This window comes from Lotus japonicus, chromosome 2 (assembly GCF_012489685.1).
Source record: "Lotus japonicus ecotype B-129 chromosome 2, LjGifu_v1.2".
NCBI lineage: Eukaryota > Viridiplantae > Streptophyta > Magnoliopsida > Fabales > Fabaceae > Lotus > Lotus japonicus.
Window position 1 is genome coordinate 87,006,003 of NC_080042.1, and position 15,487 is coordinate 87,021,489.

Sequence of the window (15,487 nt, forward strand, 5' to 3'; positions counted from 1 at the left end):
CTGTAATTAATTGAATGACTACTATACTTTCCAAGTTGTCAGAATTAGTTTAAAATGGATAATAATTAACGTCCAATCACATTATGCGACCTAGGATGAACAATTATATTCATTTTTAATTCTAAAAAAAAAATATTTTCTAATTTGACGGAAATCAATGGGCTGAAAAATATATTTTCTAATTACATCATCTACCTTTTAACATGCATTTCTGTTCCTTATGTTTAATACCCATTTTGCAAATTTTGGCAAAAAAGTTCCCCGTGTTTCTATCTCATGTGTTTTGTATCGTAGGATTTTTGTTTACAGTGTAACATTTTAATAAAGTTCTTGTAGTTATGTTACGTTTATTAAAAAACAATTTATTATCCACTTTTGCATGTTTTCCTGAACTCCATTACAATCATTTGTTACCAAGGAGACATAATTTTGAAAAGTCGTAGCAGGTTCTTAATTCATAATAAGTAATATCAATCATTCAAATTATGACATGAATTGGCTCAAAGCCTCAGTGTATTTTATTTTACTCACCTCTTGAATTGAAATTGTGTAACTGGTAAATAACTATTCAAAACAATTTAATGAATTTATTATCCACTTGCATGAGTCTACTAATAGTCTAATAGTACATGCACTTTTCATATGGTCAGTAGTCACACACTTAAGCATACTGCTGCAACGGTTTCTCTCATTTTAACCCTCATGCTTGCAAAGAGGAGCGTTTACTTCAAGAAGATCACATGAAAAGCCCACCTAACATGTACCGTATTTCCCGAGCTAAGGTCAAAGAAGGGGTTTGATCTTAATATTCATGTTGAGGAGCCTCAGTTATGTCATCTTTCTTTTCCTGCAGAAGAACATATAGAAAGCTTAATCTACTAAAGGTAGGTTTGTAGTAAAAAGCTTAATTAGTTTGCTAGAGATTATATGCGCAAAGTTCAAACTATGTGCTATAGTTGCAGAGAAAAAGAAACGGTGAAAGAAAGTCACTAACCGGGATAGATCACATTCTACCAATTGGGATACATTAACATAGCTTATGGTTTGCGCAGTTCGTAATCTTCAAATTATGTACCAAGTTCATTATTAAACTCTCTCATGAGTTTTAGATTAATTTAAATTTACACCAGTCTATTAAGCTGATGTAAGACCTAAATGAGTGCACAAACCTAGATCCACAATCTCTAGGGTCATGTAATAACATGTGCGTTTTTCAGCCTCAGCTTTCCACCCTCATGATTAGGTAATCACCATTGCAACACCAGATGCACTTGTATTCTTCTTTTGGACCTCCTGGCAGACGAACAATTAGAAGCCTTCCAAAACATTTTAACTAATGTTAATGAAACACATTCAATTGATATGGAGCCTATCTCTAAATTAAGACCCAAAACCACCAACAACACAACCTAATGACACCAACAGGGTAAAAATAACATACACCAAAACTCATGCCTGCTAATTGTACCAACAAATAGAAGACTCCACAATCTTTTTATAACAGATTATTTGAAGCACAACCAAACCCCGCCATATTTGAACACTACAATGACAGGTTTCATGAGTATCTAAATCATAACAACTTCAATAGTATAACCTATCAATATCCTTTGATTCATAATCTAATTAAACCACTAATCTAAACATTAACATTGCTTTTATATAACTAATCCAAATCCAAGCATCAAGAATGATCACCCATGAGGAAATAAATCATGCTTTAAGTGTAAAAAATTCAGCACCTCTTAATAAAAAATGCTACTGCAACGTGAGTTTTTCTAATGCCCAACCTTATGTCCTTAAAAGCTAGAGCTGCAGTGGCTTTGTTACTTGTTAGCACTTACTTTTTCTGCTCCTTGCCTTCTTTACTCCGACTGCAACTGTTGAAAGGAGCTGACAATCTGCAATCAAAGTACAGTCTAACACAAAGAACTTGGATCAGTTCTGCTTGAGTCATTCCACATGAAACAAAATCTGTCAAAATGGATCTGAGGGTAAAAATAAAGCAAAAGGGATAAACAAATCAACAATCAACAACTTAGAGTATTTGCCCAAACTGAAATGGTTGAATTTTTATCACTATGCTAAGACAATAGTCTAAAATTTCTGCAGGTTAATAAAGCAACCAAAGCTAATCAAAGAAAAATGCATCAGAAAATTAAGATGAGAATTTTCATCAATGTTTGAGGATGTTCTCAAATATTGATTCAGACTACAGAGACAGTCAACATGTAAGATGCAAGACAGCAAAGGGCAATGAATCACAAATTCCACAAACCTATAGAGTTCTTTTTATATCATCTGGGTCTCTTACCCAAACCTCAGGGAAGACAGATAGTATTTTTTCAGAGTATTGAAACTGATTTCCATATGTATTAAATCTTAATTTTTGGAGTTGCAACATAGACAGAAAGAAATATATGCAAACCGCAGTAAAACCACTTCTTTCTAGCATCACATCCGGAAAATGATCATCATCAACCATTCAATTAATCTCTTTAGCCTTCATGTTATAGTTATTGTTTTGTACAACGTCTTATTCACAACCTGTACAAAACAGGCCAGAAGACCATTTCAGAATTTACAAAGCAAGTCAACCTCCAATATGTCAAAGCAGAAGAGCAGAAAGTGAAACAAAAAAAAACCATCAAATTACAAAAGGGATTAAGCCCGATGTTGATGTATCACACAATAGTAGTAAGCTAGGAAAATCAAGGGTCTCTCATCTTCAACACTATCTGAATGAGAATACAAAAAAGGGAAGACACTCACCTGGAAGAACTCAACACAAACAGCAATGATGGAAGCAGCCGCACATGATTTCATAAAAACCCTTTTCGTGTTTGCAGCGTTCGATGCTTAGGATTTCTTCGTTATCTCTGGCACAATGAAGAAAGGGTTGCAAATCAGAACCTTGTGCATTCAAATATAGAACCTTGTAATGATAAAGGAGATAAACCTAAAATTATAATAAAATGTGAAAGATGCCATAAAAGTGACAACTCTGGAAACCACATAGAAATTCAGAAAGTAGAGAGAAATGAAAATGGGGACGAAACCATCTTCACATGGAAATGAAGAGTGGCGTCTGAAGCTTAGCGGAAGCGAAAAAAATGAGAAGCACGCGATTGAGCATCAAAGTGAAGACAGGATTAAAAGGTCATTACTTCACCTGTAACCAACATCCACATGAAGAGTTCAAGAAGCTTCTCATTGGACCTAGTCTTACACAGCAGCGCACAATCACAATAGTAATGACCTCCTTATTGAAAATCATTAACCCGACATCCAGCAAAGGGAATAAAACTATAGTGTAATCTCAGAGAAACAAAAGCGTAAAATTTACAAAGCTCTAATTAAATGCACCATATCAACACAAAAACCATAGCAAGAATCATACATTCAAACTCACAAATACAACACCCAATCGAAATAAGAACTGCATATTCATGAAGAGTCACCCTTCAAGCTCGAAATGTTTAAAATAGAATCCTCCAATGGAAGCACTGGTCCACCACGCCTAAGCAGGCAATCAAAGAAGATGCATGAGCCTCGAAAGTCTTTAATAATAGAAGGATTGATACATGTGTGTGGAATATCCTGCAAGTATTTTTAATGCAATTTGACCTCAGATGCCTAAGACATGTACATATGTACTTATGTTAAAATTGTGTATAATCAGAATAATTATTGGTGGCACAAACCGCAAGATCACCGTGTCAAAAGTTAACAAAGAATTTAAGTAAAAATGGAAAATCTACAGTCAATTTATTACTAAGGAAAGGATTAAAGTTCATACTGATTTTCCAGGGTCAATATCTGCCATGTTGGAGACCTTTTCAAACGATTATCGATAAACTTTGTAAACAAACGACCTTGGACGCCCAATATCAGGATCAGCCCTGCAAATGTATAATTTTATGTGAGATCTACATGAGAAAACCTCACAACACTATCAAAATTAGAGTTGAACATGACTGCGAAATCAGATGCAAAGATGCATTTGAAAGAGAGTTCTTACCATTAATCCAGATGATGATGAGTAGGACTTGTCTGCGAAATAAGGAAGTCAGAACATTGCCCATATCAGACAACCGTTTTCGAATAAGAAATTCCAGAGAAAGTCGTGTTTTCCAGATTTTACTAATTCACAGTTAAAGCATCGAGTAAGAGTGCCAGGGAGTGGTTGACATTAGAGCTTGTTGTCGTGGTCGCAGAGCCTCATCAGATAAGGTTGCCGCAGTCGCTATTTTTCCTTGGTCGCTCGTCTCGACGCTGCTCGTCGCCTGAGACTGGGTTTCAAATCACGGTGGCCTAAGATCCGTTTTCGAATCGGGAATTCCAGAGAAACAATGGGGAGCCGTTTCCTTTTATCTGGTGTGCGCAACCCCCTATTTGTCTAATGAGAAACGGAAAAGTTGCAAAGGAAGCCAACGGAAATTAAATTAAAATGGAAGGCTGAACGAACGGAAAAAAGAAAGAAAGAAAAGAAACGTAAGAAAGGGTTGAAATGAAAATGTGATTAGATGTACGGCAGTGATTGATTCTTTAGGAAATAATTCATATTTTTACTAAAATGTCCATGATAAAAATTAGATGGAGTAGTGCATTGAATTGTGGAAGGACAAAGTTGCCCTCCAGGCTGCAGGAACTCTGCTTTTATATAGATTATAGATAGATAGATAGATAGATAGATAGATTATAGATAGATTATAGATAGATAGATAGATAGATTATAGATAGATAGATATAGATAGATAGATAGATAGATGTTTTTAGAAGTAAAAATAGTAATAAGTTTTATTTGTTATTTTTATTTTAATTTCTCAACTTTTGATTAATAACTAAAAGGCTAAAAATCACTTTTGGCCCCTGATGTTTCAAGTTTGTGCAAATTCGGCCCCTTTTCTATTTTTGTCGATGTTTCTACCCCTCATGTTTTCAAACAGTGCATCGTCTACCCCTCATGTTTTCAAACAGTGCATCATCTACCCCTGACGGAGGGGTAGACGGTGCACTGTTTGAAAACATAAGAGGTAGAAACATCGACAAAAATAGATAGGGGCAGAATTTGCACAAACTTGAAACATCAGGGACCAAAAATGCTTTTTAGCCTAAATAAAATTTTAATTATTTTAATTTTAATTTATAATTATCATTAAAAATTATTAAAGAATTTAAACAAATTATTATTAACAATATATTATTGTTATTAATGTAAAGGTAGTCAATTTCATTTATTATTATTTTTTAGAAATTCACCTAAAATTGTAATGAGTAATTAAAATGTAAATAATTTAATTATTTAATTTTAAATAAGAGAAATTGAAAAGCTTTAAATTTTAATATTTAATTTCAAATATGAGAAATTGAAAAGTTTAACAATTAATTTATGTGTGTAGTGCTATTTTTTCAATTTTGCATTACATATGTATATAGATAGGTATAGATAGACATATATAGATAGAATTATTTTTTATTTTAAAATTATTTTATCTAAATTATTTATTAATAAATAATATTTTATTATTAATTTTATTTTTTAATATTTTTCAAATGCAAAGCTCAAGTCAATTTTAAGTTTATGAATGTTGTTATTTAATATAAGTAGTTGAATAGTTTTTTATAATAATTTTTTTTCAGTTTTTAATTTATTTAATTTTTTTTAATGTATTTAATAATAAGGAGTGGGAGCTTTATGGTTTAATGCATTTAAAGCATGCAAAAACTCAAGTCTCCTTTACATATATACTAGATATTATACCCGTGCGTTGCACGAGTTTACTTACAATATTTTTTAACATTATATATAAACTATTTTAGTTTAAATAGATAAAATTAAGAAAATTTTCAATTGTTTTATAAAAAAGTAAATTTTAAGTTGATGAATGTTGTTATTAATTATTTGTAATATATTTTTTACAAAGAAAATTTATTATTCATTAATGTATTTTAATACAAAGGTATGAGAATTTTATGGTTTAATGAATTTAATGTAATACTCAAGTCTCTTTCACCTATAAATCGAATTTTAAAAATTTTAAAATTGTGTTATCTGAATTATTTCAATAAATATTATATTTTTTTAAAGATTTTAATATTTGTGAAATAAAAAACTTCAATAAATTTTAAGTTTATGAATGTTGTTATATAATGTAGATAGTTGAATAGTTTTAATTTTGACAATACAATTTTTTTCAGTTTTTAATTTTATTGATTAATTATATATTTGATCTATTGTTTAATATATATTTTACAAAGAAAATTTAATTATTTCGTACAATGCTCTTAAAAATCATTAAGTGAAGTTGAAATATTTTAACTCAAATAATAAGTTATAATTTTAATATCATAAAATTTTATTTAGTAAATCAACAATGGTATATTCACACCTCTTTTTATACACTTCATTTCCACATATTTTTATTTTTATATCTCTTCTCTTATCATCTATAACATCTTATATTTTCCCTCTCTTACTTTTTCTTTTCTTCCTATATATCTGTCTTATCCTCCACCTTTTTCCACCTAATTTTGAGGTGTGAACAAACAATTATTCATCAAAGAAGATCAAACGAAATATTCGATTTTTTCAAATAATACACCCGCACATGATATAATTATTAGTATATACTTTAAACATACATTTTTAAATTTTAAAACAATTTTTTTAATGATTTATTAATAAATTTTATTTTTACGGTTAATTAATCTAAATTCTTAATATTGTTTGCATATAAATATATTTCTTTGTTTTATTTTAAAACTTTTTAAATTTTTTTCTCAATTTATTATCAATAATTAAGATTCTATCTATTTTTAACGAATACTTAGCCAATTATGTTTTTATAAGAAACTCAAAACTTAATCATTAATAGTTCACACTTGAGTTTAGCATTAAATACATAAGCAAAAACTCAAGTGTGCTTTACATATATATATAGATATAGATATAAATTTTTGAATTCTAAAATTATTTTATCTAAATTATTTGGTAATAAATATTATTTTCTTATTGTGTTTAATTTTTAATATTTGTGAAATACAAAACTCAAGTAAATTTTAAGTTTATGAATGTTGTTATTTAATGTAAGTATAGTTGAATAGTTTTTTACAATATATATTTATTCAATTTTAATTTTATTATTTTATTGTTTAATATATTTATTAGAGTAAAATACAATTACCCCCCTCAAGGTTTGCTAGAAAAACACTTCACCCCATTCTTATTCAAAATATACACTCCACCCCACTCATTTTATCAGGTTAACCTCATCCAAAAAGATGCTAACGGAATATTCCATTCAAATCAAAATTATTTAATGTAAACTTATTTTTCCATTTCATTTTTTTCTGGTTATTTTTTTTTTTAGAAAAAAACGTCATTTTCTAATATTTGACCAAACAAATATTCTCAATGCTTACATACTGTTGGAGCTGGTATATAAAGTAACCATGTTATAAAAATAATTCAAGAATAAATATGTATACAATAGTTTTAAATTAAACTTATGGTAAAAGTACGTTAAACTTCCACTTCATAAAAGAAAATAAAGTTATATTATTATTTTAATTATTTAATTTGGATAATACGATCGCTTTGGTAACATGTTAAATGTTAAAGTATATATTACTTTTAGTAATTGAAAATGAGGGATGTTATTGATAGATGATAAGAGAATTTTATTAAAAAATATCTCGACAATCTCAATGAATTCATAAGCAACATTTTTTTATAAACCTAGGCAAAAGAAATTTAATTAGTATTTATTTGGTGAATTTTTAATTAGTATGAAATTAATTTCAAAATATTTTTATATACTTCACTATTTATAAAAATTCTTTATAAACTGGGTATTACTAGTAATTGTGATGTTATATTCTTTTTTGTTGAAACTAACTTTTTTTAAATGGAACTGACCTTAAACGATTTTTATTTGAACGTGATGTTTTTTTGAAAATAATAATAATAATAAATAACCAAAAAAAAAGAAATGGAAAAATAAGTTTACAGTAAGTAATTTTGATTTGAATAGAATATTCCTTAGCATCTTTTGGATGGAGTTAACATGATAAAATGAGTGGGGTGGAGTGTAGATTTTGAATAAGAATGGGGTGGAGTGTTTTTCTAGCAAACCTTGAGGGGGGTAAGTGTATTTTACTCTATTTATTACTAAGTTTTTTGTTTGTTTGAATGATTTTAATACAATGCAACACTTGAATTTTGCTTATATATTTAATGCAAAAACTCAAGTGTGCTTTATAACAATTCTGGAAAACAAATTAACAAACAAACTAATTTCTAAACTAAAGTAGCTCTAGCTAGCTGCTTTTATTTTCAACATTAACCAGAATGAAAAAAAAAACCAGCCGAATGTAGCATGAATAGAAGTCCTTGGGCAGGTTTTAATGTAATGGTATGTATAATTGTTAATCCAAAATTTTGCTTAGTAAGGTTTGTCGACGCAGAACAAGCAATGAAATTGGCATGCCAACGTATGTCGAAATTTGACAAAGGAGAGTCAGGAAAATACTAAGTCAGGCTAATCATGGAGTTCGACAAACCACAACGTTCGAAGCGATTGCCGAAGAAGTGAGCAGTTAAGAGCACGTGCATGCACCCACGATGTAAGGAAACAGTTAAAAACGTGTGTCTTCACCCACGATGCAGGTCACCCACGATGCAAGCAAGCAGTTGTGGTGCATGCCCATTCCCACGATGCAAGAAGTTTCTGGAGCAAGTATGAGATCGTGGGTTATCAAGCCCACTAACCCATTCAATAGAGGGAAAAAACCGTCAAGGACATGTGAGGCAATGGAGCACTATAAATAGGAGAAGATCATTCGAAAAAAGGGGTTTCCAACTCAACTCCAAAAGCCCACTAAAAAGCTCACATGTCCGCTTCAAAGAGACTTCGAGAGCCTAACGTGATAATGAATGAGTATGTTGCAGAACCAGCCATTTACAATTTATGCATTTAATGCTTTCAAACTTGTTGTTTTGTTCATTGTCCTGTCGATTTTTCATTTGATGTAATTTCCCTTGTTTTCGATTTACTTGCCTTGTACTTTGCGCTTTTATTAATTAAATTCAGTTTCCGGTCTTTATAAATTACTTGTTTTCTCTAAAAATAAAAATCAACCCATTCATTCTTGTTTATCGGAAAACACCTTTTCGCACACAACACTTTGGCAAGACGTTTTCTCAAAAGAACCCCTAATCTTAAACTTTTTCCAGTCGAAATTGGAGAATGTTTGTTTACCAAATATCACTGTAAACAATAATACTATATAATATAAACTAATAAAATAAATTATTGGGAAATAATAGCTTGTATAGTTGTGCAAAAAATCAGTTGAAAAAAACTATTAAGCAACAGCTCAGCCTGCCTATTTCCTTCTTTATTCCTAAACAAGCTTGTGTTATTCGAGCACAGCTTCTTTATCACATAAGCTACAAGCACTAGTTGGATGAAATTTTAGGGGATCATCAATCTCTTATGGCAAGGCTAACTTTGCGGTGGAGAACACCGTTAATGAAGAAATTACAATCCTCAGCCATGAAGGAAGTCCATGGCATATTAAACAAGTTTCTATGACCAATAAACTTCCCCCTAGTAAATGTATCATGGCCTTTCTTCATGTCAACAAACTCCTCTCTTGGCCTACACCTTGCAGAAAATTTAAGTTTACCTTTGCAGAGCCTACCGGTCCTTTGCTCATTCATAAAAACAGCTCAAAGCAATGGGTGTCCTTGTTGCTTTCTGCTCCTAGAAAATACCTTTGTCCACCGAAATGGAATTTCTCAGACCACACCAAGGGACCATATGGTAACAAAGTGGCACACACCTCCCGCTTCAAATCCCAGTACACCACACTATGCTGTCGGCGGGGAATATCAAGTTTTATCACCTTGACAGGGTATACACCCTCTCCACAAAAGGAGAGTACAATGAAGCTTTCGGTAACCCCGCCTTGAATGATAGGGCTTGAATTACAAGCTTAGATACATCCTTATGTCCAAAGTCATCAACGGTTAAGACCTGCTTAAGCCTAGTAATGGACATACAAGGGAAGCGAATATAACGCGCAAGCTGTGTACCCAGAACTTCTCGCCTTTCTTCTAATTTGTTGTAATGTTTTCTAGCCCAATTTAATACAAAGCCACATACAACAACTTCTGATTGAACCTTGAGATCATCACTAGCCAAGATTGCCTCTATTTCATGAAGAGGCAAGGCCATTAACTCTTCTCAAACCTGGTCAAATAAAAGATTATTAACATTAAAAAAAAGAAAGATAACATTGAAATGAAAACAATGAGGAATGGCAGCAAAAGAAACTGCACTTTTTCAAAAGAATGGTTAATTAGAATCAAAATAATGTGATGTTTTCCAAAAGACACTTCATGGAATGCCATAATAGAAAAATCCTCTCAAATGTTTATTAGTAACATGAAGTTGATTGACAAAAAATAAAAGTGGTCGACCAAGATTAAAACATTAAATGCAACACACACACAAACACACGTCAGCCCCTTCTTTGAATCCATGATTCGTTCCTCAAGTCTCTCTTGTCTCAAACAAGAGCAATATAATGGAAATAACTTATTAGAAGGATGGAGAGGAATCATTAAATACCACTTGATAGAGGAGAAAAACCATGAAAATTTGTAGTGCTTGAATTTAAGAGGATGCAACAGAAATTAAATAAAATGCAAGCACTTACTTAGTTACATCCTTGTATCGGCTAGCAAGATACTGCTTTGCATCATCAGTTAGTGGTTGGACTGCATAAGCCATAGAAAGCTCGGCGCAAAATAATGCAAAGTCAAGTGTACCCCTACAGTATCTCATGCATGAAGAGACTTCAAATTTATCAGCAGCCATAAGCAGGTCAAGCAAAGCAGCTGGTGTAGTAATATTCAAGGTATTCCTGTACATAAAATTCAGTAGCTCCATGAAAGCAGCTTCATCTGCAATGCAAAAGACAAGAGAAGTATGGCATTTATGACATTTAGCTATTTGATGAAAATTAAAAATGATGAAGCAAACATATAAATCGTAGGCAAGGATGTAAAACGTTGCCAGATGCATTAATCCTGAGGGTGACATGTCTCTGCTCTGACTCCTTCATCCCATTTGAGAAAAGCTTATAGAAGAAAGGGCTTTGAGCAGCCAGAATAGGAGAACTGATATGCAGTGTTCTAACTCTATAATATGTAGCTGTAGAGCAATCCATGGTCCAATTTGAATCATTGCTGTTTGCAGCCTCATCACCTATAGTACTCATAGAGCAGAAAGAACACATAAGTTCATGATTTTATCAGTTTCCTCACTACAAGGGAAGGGAGAGTATGCTACACTTTTGTATCACACTGATGTATCTCAGTTAAATTGTACTATTGTTTAAATTACACACATACATGCACAGAACAGGTTTGTTCGACATGGTTCTAAAATGGGGTTCAAATTGCGCATCATTCTGGGTTGATTCCACATTCACTATGCATAAATAGTTAGGGATAATATGCATTTTTGGTACCATACTATTCAGGGAAAACAGTTTACAAATTGGGTTTCACACTTTCATCAAATACTAGTGATTTATGTACTTGTGACACACTTTAATAAGCTATGAATGAAATCAATGAAATCACAAGAACTCAGTTCAATTTCTTCACCGGAAAAATAACATAAAAAATCCTATGAATTGAACCGAGAGAGGGAGGGAGAGTAAAAGACTGTTTATGCGTCTCCTCTTGCAATAGCGAATCCAGTCATCAATGGTGGTGACAAATGAGGTGGTGGGACATCAACAACGGGGTCAGTGATAATCTCAATTCGCAGAATCCTGTCCGAGAAATTTTTGTCATTGAAAGCGAAGCCTAAATCGGATTCAGACCCCTCAGACTCCATCACTAAAAAAGATGATATGAAGTATGAACACATGATATGAATTAGATTGATATTTTTCATGTACCAAAAAAGATTGATATCTTTTCAAATTTATTACTCCCTCCGTTCCTAAATATAAGACCTAGTTTCAAAATTTTGAAGTTCCTAAATATAAGACCTAGTTACAATAATCTAACAAAAGGTTTTGTACTCTTCCATTTTTACCCTCCACATTAATTATATGTTTTCAATTCCCAAGTTTTGATGACCACTTACCATTAATTAGTGAGAGAAAATGACAAAGGGTAAATATGGAGGAATGTATGCATTTTTAAAAAACCAATACACTAATTGAACACATTTAATGTTTTCTTAATAAGCGCAATTTTTTGTATTAGGTCTTATATTTAGGAACGGAGGGAGTATATGTGATTTAAAAATATTTTAATCTTAATCTCTTTTTTGTTTACATTTTAATCTTACTTAAAAGAAAATATTTTGGCAATACTCCTTTTTCCCCTGACAAAGAATCAGTTCCAACTTCCAAGCTAAACAGTCCTTCTTAATTACCTAGCTGCTATGGTACAATATAATTTATTTCTTTCCATTGATTTTACTTTATGTAATTTTCTTAAAAGAGTCACTTAAAAAAACTAGAAACCAAACCATAAAATTGTTAATCAGAAAACATAAAATTATTCTTCAAGCCTTATCTTTAATTGATTTTTAATTAGAAACTGTTAAATATTGGATGAAAGTTGAGGAAAAAATAAAACTGCAACAGTTAATAAATGTGAAGGACGTTGTAGGCTAATAAATTTCTTGAGGGTCCAGAATAGTCAAATCGTGATAAGTGAGGGACCAAAAATGCTATTAAGCCTTATGTTCTTAACACATTTTAAAAAAATAGCCTAATCTTTTTTTTTTACTAAAATTTCGTGTACAAAATGTTTTATGTTATCCATATTTCGATATTAATATGTTAGTATTTAATATTATTAAAATAAAATAAGAAATAATAATATTTATTATGATTCATTAATATTTTATGCAATAAACTTTAGTTTATAAGTTTGTTAGCAAACGTAAAATTATTGCTGGGAAACAAGCCTTTAAATAGGCTATCAGGCCAAGTCATGCTTTCGGGAAGGTCAGGTTAGACTCTGAAAATAGTCTTTGACAGACCACAGGCCAGCCTCAGGCCTTAAGATTTTTAAGCAGGCTAGATATGTTTATGCAAAGCCTACATAGACTCAACCTATTTCCACCCCTACTAACGAGGATCTAAGATAAGGAAACGAGCATTAGTTTTGACACCCCCCAATTAATCCCACACCCTACTTTATGCACCTAAATGTCTTAAATACCCTTAAAAATTAATTTCATTCCAAACATATCCATTTTCTTACCATATGAATTTTGAAAATGTTTCACACTCTTGAGTGTGAAATGAAACTATAAAAAAACGAAAAAAATAGATTTTAAAATAAAATAATTAACAGTTCAATTGTTCACACTCTTGAGTATGAATTTTGAAAATGTTTCACACTCTTGAGTGTGAAATGAAACTATAAAAAAACGAAAAAAATAGTTTTTAAAATAAAATTATTAACAGTTCAATTTTTCACACTCTTGAGTATGAATTTTGAAAATGTTTCACACTCTTGAGTGTGAAATGAAACTATAAAAAAACGAAAAAAATAGATTTTAAAATAAAATTATTAACAGTTCAATTTTTCACACTCTTGAGTATGAATTTTGAAAATATTTCACACTCTTGAGTGTGAAATGAAACTATAAAAAAACGAAAAATTAGTTTTTAAAATAAAATTATTAACAGTTCAATTTTTCACACTCTTGAGTATGAATTTTGAAAATGTTTCACACTCTTGAGTGTGAAATGAAACTATAAAAAACGAAAAAAATAGATTTTAAAATAAAATAATTAACAGTTCAATTGTTCACACTCTTGAGTATGAATTTTGAAAATGTTTCACACTCTTGAGTGTGAAATGAAACTATAAAAAAACGAAAAAATAGTTTTTAAAATAAAATTATTAACAGTTCAATTTTTCACACTCTTGAGTATGAATTTTGAAAATGTTTCACACTCTTGAGTGTGAAATGAAACTATAAAAAAAACGAAAAATTAGTTTTTAAAATAAAATTATTAACAGTTCAATTTTTTACACTCTTGAGTATGAATTTTGAAAATGTTTCACACTCTTGAGTGTGAAATGAAACTATAAAAAAACGAAAAATTAGTTTTTAAAATAAAATTATTAACAGTTCAATTTTTCACACTCTTGAGTGTGAAATGAAACTATAAACATATTTCACACTCTTGAGTGTGAAATTTGAAAACGTTTCACAGTGTTGTACACAAGTAACTGGGCAACATAATAAGCAATACATAACCAACTGATCAATATCTGGTTACAAACTAACATAATATCCATTTGCAACATCCAACGGAAGAGCATAACATACTTAAAACATATCCAAACTAACAAAATGGGCGCCCTAACAAAATACATAATATCTATCCAAACATAACATGACAATCACGACTATGACATTGAGCTAGACTGCATATCTATCCACCCCTCCTTGTTGATCTCCGGTAAACGAGATCATCATGCAAGCTCTGCTCCACTATAGACAGCATATATTGGAGTTCTTTGTAGACCTCAGATTCCATAGGGGGTGCCCCACTCACAGCAGTATTCATTGCACGTTCCAGCGACCCCTTAAGTAAACGAAACTTCCCCTGAACATGAGAAAACAGGTTGCATTCAGCCACAAAATGAGCTCCTACAAAATTTAAATCATGCTATTCTAATCAACAAATATCACAAACATAAACAAGGGCAATAAACAATTGCAATGAGCATCCCATTGCAGCAAAATCCAAATTTCCCTCTCACCCACCATAATAAACAATTGTACAATTTTTTGGCCCACCCAATACAAAGCTATAAATACAATGAAAGGTAAAGAAGAAAAACAGCAAAGGAAACATATATTGAGGTATAAAAACTGCACAGGAAATGCCCAAGGAAACAGGGAAACACATACACAGAGAAACACAAAACCAGCAAAGAAAAACAGCACATGAAAACAGATCTGCGTGGTGGTGTACCTTAGCGTGGAATCGAGTGGTTGAGTGGGTTTCTGGCGGCGTGGTGGGTCGGCGGTGTGGTGGGTGGCAGCGTGTTGCCTCAACTCGTGGCTGTGGGAGAAAGAACGTGGTTGCTCGAGTGGGTTCGTCGGTGGCGGCGTCGTGGGTGGCGGCGTCGTCGGTGGCAGCGTTGTGGGTGGCGGCGTCGTGGGTTGTGGGTGAGAGCGTGAGAGAATTCAGAGGTTGTGGGTGAGAGCTTGAGAGACTTCAGAGAAGAGTGAGTGAGAGAGAGGTTGTTAGGGTTAGGATTTTAGGTTATATAAGAGGGTATTAAAGAAATTTTTTAAAAAAATAGAGGGCGAGGGAGGGTGTGGGATTAACTGAGGGGGTGTTAAAATTAATGCCCTAAGGAAACTCTCTCCCTCTCCAAACTCCATATATGTTTGTGATGTGCATGGAGAGGTTTAGC

General features: G+C 31.9%; 1 long non-coding RNA gene and 1 pseudogene across 8 annotated transcripts; both read right to left on the bottom strand.

The window, feature by feature from the left end:
* Positions 1–447: 447 nt before the first annotated feature.
* On the bottom strand, positions 448–4,458 carry LOC130740537 (uncharacterized). Of its 8 annotated transcripts, none has more exons than XR_009020186.1 (7): positions 4,022–4,454; positions 3,800–3,902; positions 3,173–3,600; positions 2,773–2,879; positions 1,845–2,547; positions 1,170–1,293; positions 448–847 (listed from the first exon to the last, which is right to left on the bottom strand). It is a non-coding gene; the product is annotated as an uncharacterized LOC130740537 (long non-coding RNA). The 8 variants fall into 8 exon arrangements; XR_009020185.1 differs by having other exon boundaries at positions 1,791–2,547; XR_009020183.1 differs by having other exon boundaries at positions 1,743–2,547.
* A 4,339-nt stretch (positions 4,459–8,797) lies between these two features.
* Positions 8,798–11,292, bottom strand: LOC130737180 (BTB/POZ domain-containing protein POB1-like; annotated as a pseudogene).
* Between the last annotated feature and the right edge of the window lie 4,195 nt (positions 11,293–15,487).